At 41.2% G+C, this 16,007-nt stretch overlaps 1 pseudogene; it reads right to left on the reverse strand.

Moving 5' to 3' along the window:
* LOC133995675 (V-type proton ATPase subunit B, brain isoform-like) overlaps positions 1–16,007 on the reverse strand; it is an 86,006-nt pseudogene that overhangs the window by 57,984 nt on the left and 12,015 nt on the right.

Consider the following 16,007-nt stretch of genomic DNA (forward strand, 5'->3'; position numbering starts at 1 on the left):
GATGCACATCAAAGATAATGATATCCTCAGGAAGTGTACGTCACACTGAATCTAAAAAAATATGTGTTTCATGTCTGTGTGTTCAGATTTGACTTCAGAGTTATGACTCAGAGAGGGAAGATGGATTTTAATGCAAATTATGGCGTTTGTGCACTAAGGCGTTTTAAAGTACCGTAATCATAAAATCAGCAGCCAAATTAAAATAACCAACTTCCTGTTGCTTTAACGTGTAAGGGTCCACTGGAGCATCACCAGGCGGGGAGCTCCGGTCCTCTGAAATGAGGCCAACGCGGAAGTAACTTAAAACTGCATTCTATCAAAAGGCCACCAGGGGGCGACAGTTTTGGTGTCAAAAGGACTTCCGTCTCTATACAAGTCAATGGAGAATTCACCAACTTCTCACTTGATTTCTAACCTCAGTAAACGTTTTCAAAATGTGTTTATGGTCTCAATCGCTAGTTTAAAGCCTTCTTCAATGCAGTATGATGTTCATTTGGGACATTTTGGCCTCCCTGATTTTATGTGACGATAAAGCAGGGTATGCATTAGGGCGTGGCTACGTCGTGATTGACAGGTTGATTGGTTCACAGGTTCAGGATCACGGACAGATAGACTGCAGGAAATAGCCTTGAACTTGTCTCACACCGACAGTTTTCTAGGGTTCAGAGTTTTGTGTAACATTGTCGTAACATTTCAGTCGCCTAAAAATGACCTGTTCGGCTTTTGGATGTACTAACAGATACACTAAGGATTCGGATATTCAGATGTTTCGGTAAGTAACATTGCATTTCCCATTCAAAATGACTTGCATCTTCGGATCAGATCCGATACTATTGGCCTCCGAGCAGCAGTCCACAAACCAATGGGTGACGTCACGAATGTTACGTCCATTTCTTATATACAGTCTATGAGCGACACCAGCAGAGCAACTGGACACGCAAGGGCTCAGTGTTTACACCAGATGAACCAGCCTACCATAAAATATCATCAATCAATAAATCAATCAATCAATCAACCTTCCTTCTCTCTTCCTGAACACTTGAAATTTGCTGCATGCTGGCTCATTCAGTAACACAAAAGTACTCATGTCTAATTTTATGTGTATTTTTTAATGTACCATGTTTTACTTTTCATCTCCTTTTTATTCTGTGCTGTATTATATTTCTTCTTTTTTAATATTTTAATCTCTTACTTTCACAAAAGCCCTTCTATGGGGACAGCTGTCTATGTGCTGTCTATCATCTAGCCTGTCTGTATATTGTTTCTGTGCCTATTAATAACCATAATAATAATAATAATAATCAGATCTGAACCAACAAATAGTCATAAAAACAAACATACCGGAGCGATACCGGAGGGAATTAGTCACAGTTTGAGAATCTCAGCTTTAGAGGATAAACTGAAGTCTGTTGAAACTCATCTCTCAGAAGCCACGAGTCACGACTGCTCATTTTTTACATGAGTCTCGTCGGCTGATTGATCGGCAATGAGCAGCCGCTTCATCATCGTCTGCTGTCCCCGAACCCCAACGAGCACAGCCGTGTTTATAATGAGCGCCTCCTACAGTAGAGCCTCTGAATATTTATCGAGGCGCCTTTTTGTGTCAACGAACTTTTGAACGTCACGACAGATTCAGAGCAAGCTGTGAAGGGGACGTCAACGGAGGGATTGAGAGGGGAAGGAGAGAGAGAGAGAGAGGAAGAGAGAGATAATCTGCTCATTGGAGAGTTTGAGCCCTGAGGCTGCACACCATTTACTAACAAATGAATTTGTCAAGACTGACTGATTTTATTGATTGCAGGGTTGATGAAGAGGAGGCTTATTGAATGTGAGTCAGGGAGGGATGAGGACAAGAGTGAATAAGAGGAGGGGCGGCGCTGTCAGAGAAAGAGACATTAGTGGCTTTGACAGCTCGGCAACACAGAGGAAAGAGAGAGAGAGAAGAGAAAGAGAGAGAAGAGAAAGACGAGAGAAAGACGAGAGGAACGAGACACGAGCCGAGCTGACAGCCCGCAATCAGCTGCAGTGTGAAGCAGAGAGCATGCTGGGAGCCACGCCGACGCTCAGACAGTACTCTGTCAACACACACAAAACACAAGCCTGTCAACACACACAACACACTAATTTGTCTGTCAAAGCAAATATATCAACTAATTACAGAGTCGGTGACAGCGAGTCAACAGGTGCAACACTTCTGCACTTCGCGTCTCTTAATAAAATTAACACAACCGGTGTTTATTTCATTAAAAACGAGCTCCGTCGGGACAAAGCAGCTCAAATAAACAAACAGCGACCTCGATCTCAACCTCCATGAATAAATATGTTGGATTATTAAACTGCGAGCTGACAAAAGCTTCTCCAGAGCTACAGAAATTATTATTATACAAGAGCCTGAGAACTAAACATGAGGAGTAAATAAACAGTGACATGTTAATGAGGCGGCGTGCCCTCGACAAGCACCGCATAAACACAACAATAAATGCTTTAAATGACACTATAGTGCAGCTGTAAACAGATAAAAAGGACGTCTAATTTATAAGGTGACACCATGACTTGTAACTAATGCCTTTTTAATGTTAATAAATCTTTAATGAGACCATTTAAAAGAACATTTTGAGCTACAAGGGTTTAAAAATCTCTCTGGCTGGCTTCCTATAGAAGATCTTAACTATATAATTCTGTCTAATTGTCATTATTAACACTTATAACTGTGGTTTATAACTCTATAATGTATAAATAAGCAGATATAAGGACATTATGAAGTATTTATTAATGTAAAGTTATTATAAATTCTCCATATTTAACATTATTACAGCTATGTTTTACTATATTTATACAGCAGGAAACACTATAGATGAGTTAAGGAAGGAAAGGAGGGAGGAAGTGAGGAAGGAAGGAAAGGAGGGAGGAAGGAAGAAGGAGGGAAAGGAGGGAGGAAGGAAGGAAGGAAAGGAGGGAGGAAGGAAAAGAGGAAGGACGGAAAGAAGGACAGAGGAAAGAAGGAAGGGAGGGGGGAGGAAAGAAAGAGAGAAGGAGGAAGGAAGGAAGGAAAGGAAGGAAGGAGGGAATGAAAGAAGGAGGGATGTAGGGTGGAAAGAGAGAGGAAGGAAAGAACGAGAGAAGGAGGGAGTGACGAAGGAACAGTCAAAACAGACGGGGTCAATTTGAGTTTTTAAGTGTAATTCACATCAGTTTAATATAAAGTTCTTAATATATGACTTTCTGCACATGCTCAGTAGCGTCCGCCTTACACAGAACTACTCTACAGAGACTGAAAACATGATCACTGTTATTAGGAATAAGGAAGGAAAGGAGGAAGGAAGGAAGGAAGGAAGGAAGGAAGGAAATTTGAGTTTTTAAATGTAATTCTCATCAGTGTAATATAAAGTCAGGCCTCGCTTCTTAATATACGACTCTGAATGCTCTGAATCCAACAAACTTCGGATAATCTTCACGGTAAAGCTGCTGGACACAAAGTTGGTTCAAATTTGATCCCATTTTCAGATACTGTCCCGTAAACAGCTGCATCTCTCTCTCTCACACACACACACACATACACACACACACACACACACACACTGACTGGCTGCATATCTGCTTATTTCTTTCTTATAAAGTTGGCAGCAGGTGAGCCGGCGTTCCTCTCTTCTAGCCGGGCGGTTCAGGCTGCAGGAGGAAGTTTAAATTTGGTTGACTTTCCTGTTTCCTACCTCCAGGCAGCGTGGTGTCTGATTTGACTGATCTATTTCTGGCTTCAGTGTTCAAGGACACAGCCTTTGTGTTTGTGTGTGTGTGTGTGTGTGTGTGTGTGTGTGTGTGTGTTTGTGTGTGTGTGTGTGTGTGTGTGTGTGTGTGTGTGTGTGTGTGTGTGTGTGTGTGTGTGTGTGTGTGTGTGTGAGGGGAAAAGAGAGAGAAGCAGTGAAAAGAGGAAAAAAGGGTTGATTATAGTAGAGGAAAATAAACTATAATTTATCCAACCACCTGTTTTTTATTCACATTTTCAATTCGTGCATAAAAACTTGGAGAATAAGTAGAAAAATATCTTGAAATAACTTTTCATATAAAGTTTTTCCTGTTACAGCAGCTGTGAGGATAAAAATCAAATGTAAACTGACTGATTGAATAAATGAATCATCAGATGTGTGTGTAGCGATGATGATGAGGCTGTAACCTTCCTCACATCAACACATCAAACTAACAGAAAAGTCATATTTCCTTCATGTCTTCCATCGTCTGAGCTTTGACTGATGCTCTGTTAATGACGTCATCTCGTTGGGTTTCCTCTCCTGCAACGCTTCAAATTACATTTATCTTTTAATGATTTTATGGAAATTTCTTTAAAATTTGGATGGAAACCTGACTAGTGATATGTTTCATCATCTACTGGATGGATTGGCACTAAATCACCTTCAGATGTTAACATGTTACTGAATACATATATTGCTGTTTTTAATTCTTTGAAATCAATATTTTGTTTATATTTAGTAAATAAATCATGATGTGGACTTAAATGGAGTCACAGTTCCAATTAAACCCACTTTATTCATCAAATATCTTTATTTTATATTCCAAAATATAAAATAAAGATATAAAGAAGGAAGGAAGGACAGACGGATGGAAGGGAGGGAGGGAGGAAGGAAGGAAGGAAGGAAGGAAGTAAGGAAGGAAGGAAAGAAGGAAGGAAGGAAGGAAGGAAGGAGGAACAAAGGAAGGACAGACAGATGAAAGGGAGGGAGGGAGGAAGGAAGGAAGGAAGGACAGAAGGAAGGATGGAAGGACAGACAGATGGAAGGAAGGAAGGGAGGGAGGAAGGAAGGAAGGAAGGAAGGACAGATGGAGAGAGGAAGGAAGGAAGGAAGGACAGACAGATGGAAGGAAGGAAGGAAGGAAGGAAGGAAGGAAGGAAGGAAGGAAGGAAGGAAGGAAGGAAGGACAGATGGAGGGAACATTTACCCTAACAGATGAAAACATTGGTTAGAACATTAGAAAAGTCATCAAATGTAATAAGTTACATTACTTTGATGAAATCATTGAAATAGTTACATTACTTATTACATTTTAAATAGAGTAACTAGTAATCTGTAATCTATTACATTTCCATAGTAACCTTCACAACCCTGCATCTCACTTGTAAAACTATATATCACTGTAATGTTTGAAGGTTTTTTGGCTCCTTTGCCAATAAATCTGCTCTGGAGATCTCGTAGAAGCAGTTTTATGTTTAAATATAAACATCAAATACCATAAAAACAAAGATTGTAACCTAAAAACCTCCGAGCATCGTGCCAACAAAGAACCATCAGGGAGCAGAGATCTGCTTACAGAGCCAACAGCAGCATTACATCATCATTTGTTTCAGATTCTGATTACAGAGGCAGGAATCAGGAATCAGGAGTTTGATGATGATTGAAAGTAATTCCTGCCGGTTTAATGAGCGACTCCACAAACAGCACGTTCACATCACAGACTGTTGAAGTCGGACTGAAGCTACGTTCATAAATTCTCTGTCACAGCTAATTTCACCCGAGTGTTTTAAGACTAAAATCTCTGCTTTTACTGGCAGTGGAAATGTCTTCACTTATAAAGTTATTAGAGCTGCTAACATCATGTTTCCTTCAGGATGGATTTGTTTTCTTGCTTTTTTTAAAAAGATTTATTGTGGGGGGTTTTTTGCCTTTATTTATACAGTAATTGGCAAAGAGGCTGACAGGAAGCAGGGAGAGACAGAGAGAGGAAATGACCTGCAGCAAAGGTTCCTGGTTGGATTTGAATCAGGGACGCTGTGATTATGTGGAGCATCACAGAGCTGCTAACATGACTCTGATTCTTGTTATAAATGGTTAATTTTATTCACCAGATAATAATTAACCTCCTGCAACCAAGCGTCTTCATATGGGGACATTACATTTTGGGTTTGCTGGAAACGTCACCCATTGGTTTGTGGACTGCTGCTCGGAGGCCAATAGTTTCGGATCTGAGAAGCGCCATCTTGAAAATTTCAGGTACATGCTGAGAAAAATAAAAACAGGGATTCTACTTATATGGTCATCAGGAGGGGCAAGAGGACGGAGCGGGGGAAGGTTGCAAGGGCTGGATCTACCACAGTCTACACCGGCAACCTGGTGATACTAACCAAGTTAGCTGTTACGACTATAACCACAAAACTCCAGAGAAAACTGTCGGTGTGAAACAAGTTCACGGCTATTTCCTGCAGTCTATCTGTCTGCCCTCCTGAACCTGTGAATCAATCAACCTGTCAATCACGACGTAGCCACGCCCTAATGCATACCATGCTTTATCGTCACATATAAAATCAGGGAGGCCAAAATGTCCCAAATGAACATCATACTGCATTGAAGAAGGCTTTAAACTAGCGATTGAGACCATAAACACATTTTGAAAACGTTTACTGAGGTTAGAAATCAAGTGAGAAGTTGGTGAATTCTCCATTGACTTGTATAGAGACGGAAGTCCTTTTGACACCAAAACGGTCGCCCCCTGGTGGCCTTTTGATAGAATGCAGTTTTAAGTTACTTCCGCTTTGGCATCATTTCAGAGGACCAGAACTCCCCGCCTGGTTCATACACACTTTTTGTGCCACCTAGTGGCAGAATAAGCACATTACATTGTAAAAATTGGTGTAAAAACCAGCTCCATCAACAGTCGATCCCAGGACAAAAGTGGACCAGATACAAAACTTCATCAAATTTTATGGTTGAAATGTGTTTATTTATGCCTAATGATATTTGTAGTTTGATATAAAATTAGACTAATTTTAGCAATAGCAACAAGCTACAACACTGCTAATCATAAAGTACTTGTTTGAAGACGTTGGGACTTTATCGTTGGTGTAAATATAAAGAAATAGTTTTATACACCGATGAATTAATTGTGTCATATAGTAAAATAAACCCATTGTCCCCATTGTACAGGACATTATTTTTTTCAAAAACGACTTCCTGTTCAAAGACTACTTAGTTTTTGTGTTTTCATTATCAGATCCAACTAATCCCAAATATCTAGGAGAGATAAAAAAAAAAATGCTTACCAAACACAAGCTCAGATTTCAGGAGGTTAAAGAGATTCTTGCTTAGCTGGAGGTTTTGGGTGCAAACCAATTTGACCACTGAGAATCCAGTAAGAGCCTTTGAGCAGAAAGCTGAAAGCCTGCCAGGCTGATCTGTAGTCAGCTCTGACCTTTGACCGTCATGTAGAAACAGGCCAGAAAAAAACACTGTATCCTCATCAAATGTGACTGGATGACACTGTGATGGTTTTACTGGGTCTCATAGTCTGTAAGCTCAACTCTAATGTGACACTTTGTATAAATATTGGACGTATTAAAATGTTGTTTACACAGTTTACGGCGTCCTTGTATGAGGTTGTGTTTCTGGCTTCAGTCCCGTGTTGCAACAGCACAGACGTCTATAAATAGCCTCGGTCCGTGTCATCAGGTTGGATGTCGCTGCGTGTCTTTACACATGTCCTTTATTTGAACTTGATTTGCATACAAGCACACCAATGGACAAAAACACTGCTGCAACTCAGCGGGCAGATTTACATAAAAGTAATATGATAGAAAAAGCCCTGACTGTCTGAGTTAACACAGGGGGAAGTTATCAAGGTTAACAAATATAATGATGAACTTGTATAAATGTAGTTATATCTGTTTATAGTTGGTACAAACCAGATGTTTCTTCTGTCATAACTGTCATGAAACACATATTTTAGATTCAGTGTGACTTACACTTCCTGAGGATTTCATTATCTCTGATTTCCATCGGCAATAAACCTTCATGAACCCACTTAACCCTCCTGTTGTCTTCGAGTCAAAGAAGGAAGGGAGGAAGAAGGAAGGAAAGGGGGAAGGAAGGGAGGAAAGGGGGATGGTAGGTAGGAAGAAGGATGGAAAGGGGGAAGGAAGGGAGGAAGAAGGAAGGAAAGGGGGAAGGAAGGGAGGAAGAAGGAAGGAAAGGAGGGAGGAAAGAAGGAAAGGAAGGGAGGAAGGAGGAAGGAAAGGGGGAAGGAAAGGAGGAAGAAAGAAGGAAAGGAGGGGGGAAAGGAAGGAAGGAAAGGGGGATGGTAGGGAAGAAGAAGGAAGGAAAGGGGGAAGGAAGGGAGGAAGAAGGAAGGAAATGAGGGAGGAAAGAAGGAAAGTAAGGGAGGAAGGAAGGAGGAAGGAAGGAAGGGAGGAAAGGAAGGGAGGAAGGAAAGGAAGGAAGGACGGAGGAAAGAAGGAAGGGAGGAAGGTAAGGGGGAGGAAAGAAGGAGGGAGGGAGGGAGGGAGGGAGGGAGGGAAGCAAGAAGGAAGGAAGGAAGGAAAGGAAAGGAAAGAAGGAAGGAGGGAAGAAAAGAAGGAGGGAGGGAGGAAGGAAGTACAGATGGAAGGAAGGAAGGTAGGAAAGAAGGAACAGTCAAAACAGACGGGGTCAATTTGACCCGGGAGGACGACACGAAGGTTAAATGCTGCTGACAGCTAAATGAACAAAGGCCAGGCTTCGTAAACCTGAGAGACTTAATGTGTATATTTCTATTACTGTTACTTGCTGCTAGCTCCGGTTGCCCATGACAACCTGTGGTACTGACAGAGTGGATGCTGTATGTGTTGGGTTTTTATCTTGTGGTCCTTTTGTTGTTCTTTCCATGTGACTTGAGGCTGCAAACTGAATTGCCCTGCAGGGATAAATAAAGTTGTTTGATTGATTGAAATATGATCTAAAGATGGAGCTGCAGTTGTCTCAGTTTTGTCTGCAGTGTCAGACTTTGAATTCACCCCGTTATAAACCATTTAGTTCATGTTTATATCAAGCAGCAGCTCCCACGTATTGAGGCTGAAGTACCTTAAAGTGCCACTGTTCTCCACTCCCATTCAAAAACCCTTAACTTATCTAATACTGAGTCAATACTGAGTCATTATGGTGTCAATCTCTAACTTCAGGCTCTCTAATAAGTGTGTGTTGGTGATCACTTCATAATATATGAAGATTACTAGCTTTGAAATCTACCATGTGGGTGTTGATTGACAGCTGTGATTGACAGCTGGCTCACCTGCTGCTCTCCTCAGTTCCAGGACTTGCAGTGCCGCACTATCGTCACACTATTGTCTCAGTATTTAGTGTGTTTATTACATTTATTTTAATGTGTAAAAGGCAACGCTCCACACTTCTTATTTCGAAGGTACTGGCTCCAAACTTAAAAGATGGCACCGACCAGATTATGCAACTTTGGGCTTCAAACTGGCTATAATGAAAGTTGACATCACACTTCTCTACATTCAGATTCATATACAGACTATATAGTTTATATTCTGATTTAAATGCAGAAATGTACAACCTGGCAACCTGACAAAGTGTCCTTCTGCAGCATAAAATGATTTTCTAACATTGAAACTATTGTTGCTGTATTTTAATACGTTTATTACAGTAAATTTGAATGCATAAAAGGCAATACTCCCCTCTCCTTATTTGGAAGGTACTGGCTCCAAATTAAGAAGATGGCGAATACCAGAAGCTGCAAGTTTGGGTTTCAAACCAGCAGGTGACATCACATCTCACTACATCCAATTTTATAGACAGACAGTGGTTTTTATTCTCATTTAAATGCAGAAATGTGCTGCCTAGCAACCCAAAAAGTGTCCTTGTGCAGCATAAATCATCTATGAATCATTAAAAAACTGATTTACTAACATTAAAAATATGTGTTCCAACTTGTCACATTAAAGGAGGTTTTGTAGTTTCTTATTTTGAGTATTGTCTTACTTGGGTTAACATCAGGAAGCTGCAGTTCTTGTAATGTCTGTAACGGATGAGGTCATGGGTGAAAGGCCAGCGCAGTGTCGATCTGCAGCACTTAGAGGGACAAAGAGGAAGTAAAGAGAGAAGGAGAGGGGAGGAAGAGGAGTGTCAGATATCAGTCTTCAAGCATCTTCTTGATAAGTGACACTCCAAAAACCAATAGTCTCCCGGTCAACCTGTTTTTTAAATTTTCTGACGACACTGCCTTTCTCAGCCTGCTTCACCAGAACTCAGACCCGTCATTGTACTTCACGGAGGTTATTAAAGTTGTTCAGTGGTGTGACGAGAACTACCTCATCATTAACATTAAAAAAACTGAGGAGATGGTGTTTGACCCTCATACTCTACTGTCCACACACAGGAAGGAGATCAAACAGGTCAGAGCTTACAGGTATCTGTGGATCCACCTGGATAACCTCTTCAGATGGAGTCATCACATAGACCATGTATGTTCCCGTTTACAGGAAAGGCTGTATTTTTTACGCAGACTGAGGGTGTTTGGTGTCAGCCAGAACATCATGTTTTTATTTTATCAGGTAGTGATGGAGAGTGTCATCAGGTATGGGATGATCTCTGCACACAGTCCAAATCTAAGTTGCAGCGCCTGGTACAGACTGCTATGAAGGTGATGGGGAGGACTGAAAAGCTCTACCCTCAGTCCATCTATGAGCAGTATGTACTCTATTTGTCAGACCCGTCCCACATCCTTCATACGCAATACGAGCTCCTGCCTTCTGGCAGAAGGTACAGAAACCCAAAATGCAAACTGAACCATTTTAAATACTCTTTCGTACCAACCTCCATCAAAATGTGAAATAGATCCGTACGCTGAGGGAAGTTTGCAATAACTTAGTGTTCTGTTTATTCTGTTTTTATTTTGCTTTAATCTTTTATTGGATGTATCATGAGAGTGTATGTAGCCTACGTGTACGTGTTCAGCTGTTATATGTATTTTATGTGTATTTATCGTCTGATAGGGCAGCTACTACTACGCACTACTCACTTTGAGTCCATGACAAATTTCCCCTAGTGGACAATAAAGTATAATCTATTTTATTCTTTAAAAAGTGTGATTTATTTTCCACGAGTCAAAAAACTGCAAGCCAACAGTTGTACCATTGAGTTTTTATGCATTAGTGTTTTAAAACAGCCCACCTGACCTCACCTCCAGTGTTCTCCGTGGGCTGAAACACACAAACACAGAAATTAAATGTCAGTACGTTTCCTGCCACATTACAGCATCACAAGTTACTTTCCTGTCTGCTTTTTATTAGATCTCACTCATACTGTACATGCGCCTGTGCTCAGGTAGGAGAAAGGTTTGTTCTAATAGATAAGGGACACTCGCTCTATGAAGGATAACAATGTACATATTTAGGAAAAGAAGGACAGATGATTTGAAAGAGGAGTGAAGGAGGTTATCGACGTCAAAGTAAAGAAACTATCTCTCAACAAAAGGACGAAGTCTGTGCTCCACTTATCTTCAATCTACAATGCTTACAATGGCGTCCTTTCATCGCTCTCCAGGAGACTCAACAACCAATCAGGCTCGGCTTTGTGTCACAACTTCAACGACCGTTCTTTATACCTCAGGCCTCAGGTGACTCCAGCAGCTCTAACGATGGTTGTTACGACTAATGAACCAAGTGATGAATGTTTAACCTTCGTGTCGTCCTCCCGGGTCAAATTGACCTTGTCTGTTTTGACTGTTCCTTCTTTCCTCCCTCCCTCCTTCTCTCTTTCTTTCCTCCCTCCCTCCTTCTCTCTTTCTTTCCTTCCTCTCTCTTTCCTCCCTTCCTTCTTTCCTCTGTCCTTCTTTCCTTCCTTCCTCCCTTTGTCTTCTCCTTTCCTTCCTTCCTTCCTTTCCTCTTTCCTCCTTTACTTCCTTCCTCCCTTCCTTCCTCTCTCCTTTCCTTCCTTCTTCCTCCCTTCCTTCCTCTCTCCCTTCCTTCTTCCTCCCTTCCTTCCTTCCTCCCTTCCTTCCTCCCTCCCTCCCTCCCTCATTTCCCTCCTTCTCCCTCCCTCCCTTCCTCGTTTCCTTCCTTCTTCCTCCCTTCCATCCTTCATTCCTCTCTCCCTTCCTTCCTTCTTCATCACTTCCTTCCTTGACATCTTCACAGACAAGCAGACCATGAGAGTTTTTTCTTGTCAAACTGAAACAATACTCTCTTTTGTAAGATGTCTTGTTTTATAGGGAATGTATGCACTCACTCCTTTCCATAACAAAAGCCTGACATTATCAGCTCTGTGAAATTCTACATCATCAGTGTCCATCGAATAATTTTATATAAAGTGATATGAAGAAAAACAGGCAGCTGCTGGTCTGTAATTTCCTTTGCAAATGGGTCTTGAGAGCCCTCACACCCACACAACCTCTGAACCTGCACTCTGCAGTCTGTGATGTGTCTGCTGTTATTTTCAGCTCATTTGCATCTGTTTTTGGTTCGTTTGGTTTCCTGTTAGATGCTCCGTGGTGAACCTGAGGCGCTTTTATATAACCAAACATTATAAAAGCTCTGTATAAATAAACCTGACACTGGCCGTGATGATGTAACCCCCCCCCCAAATGCATCTCGGAAGGCGAGTTAATAATAATAGTAATAATAATAATCATACATTTTATTTGTAGAGCACTTTCAAAGCACTCAAAGACAGTTTATATAAGTTTAAAAAAAAATCCTGATATTGACCCCGTCTGTTTTAACTGTTCCTTCGTTCCTCCTTCCTTCCTTCCATGTGTCCTTCCTTCCTTCCCTCCTTTCTTCCTTCCTTTCCTTCTTCCCTTCCTTCTTTCCTCCCTCCCTCCTTCTCTCTTTCTTTCCTCCCTCCTACCTTCCTCCCTTCCTTCTTTCCTCTGTCATTTGTTCCTTCCTTCCTCCCTTCCTTTCTCCCTCCCTCCTTCCTTCCTTCTTTCCTCCATCCTTCTTTCCTTTCCTTCTTCCCTTCCTTCCTCCCTCCTTTCCTTCCTTCCTTCCTTCCTTCCTCCCTCCTTTCCTTAAATCTTCCTCCCTCCCTTCCTCCCTCCTTTCCTTCCTTCTTCCTCCCTTCCTCCCTCCCTCCCTCCCTCCTTTCCTTCCTTCCTTCCTTCCCTCCTTCCATCCTCCCTCCTTTCCTTCCTTCCCTCCTTCCTCCCTCCCTCCTTTCCTTCTTTCCTTCCTTTCCTTGGTTACCTGTTAGATGCTCCGTGGCGCTTTTGAATAACCAAACATTATAAAAGCTCTGTATAAATAAACCTGACACTGGCTGTGATGATGTAACCCCCCCCCCCAAAAAAAATGCATCTCCGGAGTCGAGTTAATAATAATAGTAATAATAATAATCATACATTTTATTTGTAGAGCACTTTCAAAGCACTCAAAGACAGTTTATTTAAGTTTAAAAAAATATCCTGAAATGATGATTTAAGTGGAGAGTTTTGTCTAATCTGTGGCGGCTCACCTGGACTGTAATTTACTACATTAACCATCACATCTGATATATTTCACATTCATATTTTGATCATCTTTAACCCTGCTTCGCCAAGTGAATCAAATTTTATACATGAGTTTTTAGAGACCTTTAAAACTGTACATGACCAGATACATGCAGTGCACAGATGAACCACCAGGGGGCGTTTTATAAGAAACAGCCAAGATAGATGTCAATCAGTGAACCACACGAAACAGAAGAAAGACGAAAATGAATAAAGTAAAATAAAATATTGACAATAAGATTAAATAACGGTAATAACGCAAAAATAGAAAAATACATTTTAAAAAATGACTTCAGACTAATATGTTGACTAATCAAATGAGGTTAAACAGTCCAAATAAACTTGACTCAAGGAAGGAAGGAAAGGAGGAAGGAAGGGAGGAAGAAGGAAGGAAAGGAGGAAGAAGAAAGGAAAGGAGGGAGGAAGGAGGGAAAGAAAGGAGGGAGGAAGGAGGGAAGGAAGGGAGGGAGGAAGGGAGGAAAGGAGGAAGGAAGGGAGGAAAGGAAAGAAGGAAGGGAGGAAGGAAAGGAAGGACGCAGGAAATAAGTAAGGAAGGGAGAGGGAGGGAGGGAGTAAAGAAGGAAGGAGAGAGGGAGGGAGAAGGAAAAGAGGAAGCGAGGAAGGAAGGAAAGAAGGAGAGAGGAAAGAAGGAAGGGAGGAAGGTAGGGGGAGGAAAGAAAGGGAGGGAGGGAGGAAGGAAGAAAGGGGGATGGAGGAAAGAAGGAAGGGAGGAAAGAGAGAGGAAGGAAAGAAAGAGAGAAGGCGGGAGGGAGGAAGGATAGATGGAAGGAATGAAAGATATCTATCTATCTATCTATCTATCTATCTATCTATCTATCTATCCATCTATCCATCTATCTATCTATCTATCTATCTATCTATCTATCTATCTATCTATCTATCTATCTATCTATCTATCTATCTATCTATCCATCTATCCATCTATCCATCCATCTATGACTAAAGGCTTTATACTCCTTTCACAGAACACCTGGAAACACGCTGAGGTGTAAAATCAGTTTTGGATCTCAGCCATGACGAGTCAGACAGCATCACAATCAGGTTCTGACAGGTTCTGACATCCACCCACCAAATCTCATCAGGTTTTAGTAGCGGTGAAGCTGAATGTACTCGTACTGATACACCAGGCTCAGCAGAGGATTGTAAACACACTTATAGGCTTCAGTCAGCCCCGCGCTCTGAGACCAAACGGGCCAATCAGAGCACAGCCTGGACCGACCGCAGGACACATGGTAACGTAACGTGGATCAACACGAAGATATCAAGAATTCAGCAGGTTTGTATTTTGTTTGGAGCAGCTGGAGAAGGTTTGACCATCAGACCAGGCAAACCAGGCATGTTAAAGGAGGAGTGTTATAATGTGAGCTGCCTCCAGATGTCTGAGCTCCTCAGAGTGTCTTCACCTGTAGTTTTATTCAACATCCGAACACAAACTAGTCCTGTTTCAGAAATGGTCGTCACTCTCAGATTAAAGATAAATGTGTGGGGTCGACAGTCCTCTCTCATATCCATTCATGGGTTAAAAGTCTGATGTTCCTTTTGTTAACGCTGTAACACCGGGAGCGTGTCTATGTTCCCACAGCTCTATGTTCCCACAGCTCTATGTTCCCACAGCTATATGTTCCCACAGCTCTATGTTCCCACAGCTCTATGTTCCCACATTTCTAAGAGATTATTAAAATTTAGGCCCAATGTTCCCACAGCCCTATGTTCCCACAGCTCTATGTTCCCACAGCTCTATGTTCCCACAGCTCTATGTTCCCACCGCTCTACGTTCCCATCGCTCTATGTTCCCACAGCTCTATGTTCCCACAGCTCTATGTTCCCACAGCCTTATGTTCCCACAGCCCTCCGTCCCAGAGACATGTGTGGTGTCCTGGTACCTCTGTAAGGCTACGAGTGAAAGTACCTAATGAGCAATAATGTACAAGTTAAGCACTGAGGCGGCACAACGCTGTCCTGATTGGGCCGTCTTTTTGTAAAATAGTTGTAAAATATAACCCTAACCCTGTGGGAACATAGGGCCTAATTTAGAAAAAAAAGTAAAAGTCTAAGTAATTTGGGAACATAGGGCTGACCCCGTAACACCAAGTGAATCATATCTAATCAATGAGTTTTAGAGAGCTGCACATTAGTGTAAAAACCTGATTTATACGATCAGATGACAGCTGATCACTAACCTCCCTGTTTCACTCTGTAACTGATTTAACTGATTTTTATGTGATTGGTTTTTCTTGTCTTCATTTTAAACGTGTCAAATCAATCAATGATTCTTCAAGTTTAAATAAAGGTTTGAAAGAACAGGTGTAAACATTTTGATCTTCTGAAGTTGTCCGATAAAAGAGTTTGTTTTGTGCCTATTTCAGCTTTTAGAGTCCAGTGAATGGATGAATGGATGAATTAATCTGACTCTCGATTCCCTTCCCGAGGCATAACAACAACCAAGAATAAAAAAAACCCAACAAAATATTGAATTTACAATAATATTAAAAACACACAAAACCAGCAAATATTTGCATATAAGAAGCTGGAATCAGCAAGTTTGGTATTTATGCTTAAAGAATAACAAATTATTCAATTATGTAAATTGATGATGCTGCACTTTCATGTTTTAGTCCAGCTTTTCGTTTTCTTTCTCTCTTTTTATTTTTCATTACTGTACTGTTTCCTTTTTTTTTTATTATAATTGTGTTTTCCTGTTTTTTTTAATTGTATGTTTT

Source organism: Scomber scombrus, chromosome 15 (genome assembly GCF_963691925.1).
Source record: "Scomber scombrus chromosome 15, fScoSco1.1, whole genome shotgun sequence".
Taxonomy (NCBI): domain Eukaryota; kingdom Metazoa; phylum Chordata; class Actinopteri; order Scombriformes; family Scombridae; genus Scomber; species Scomber scombrus.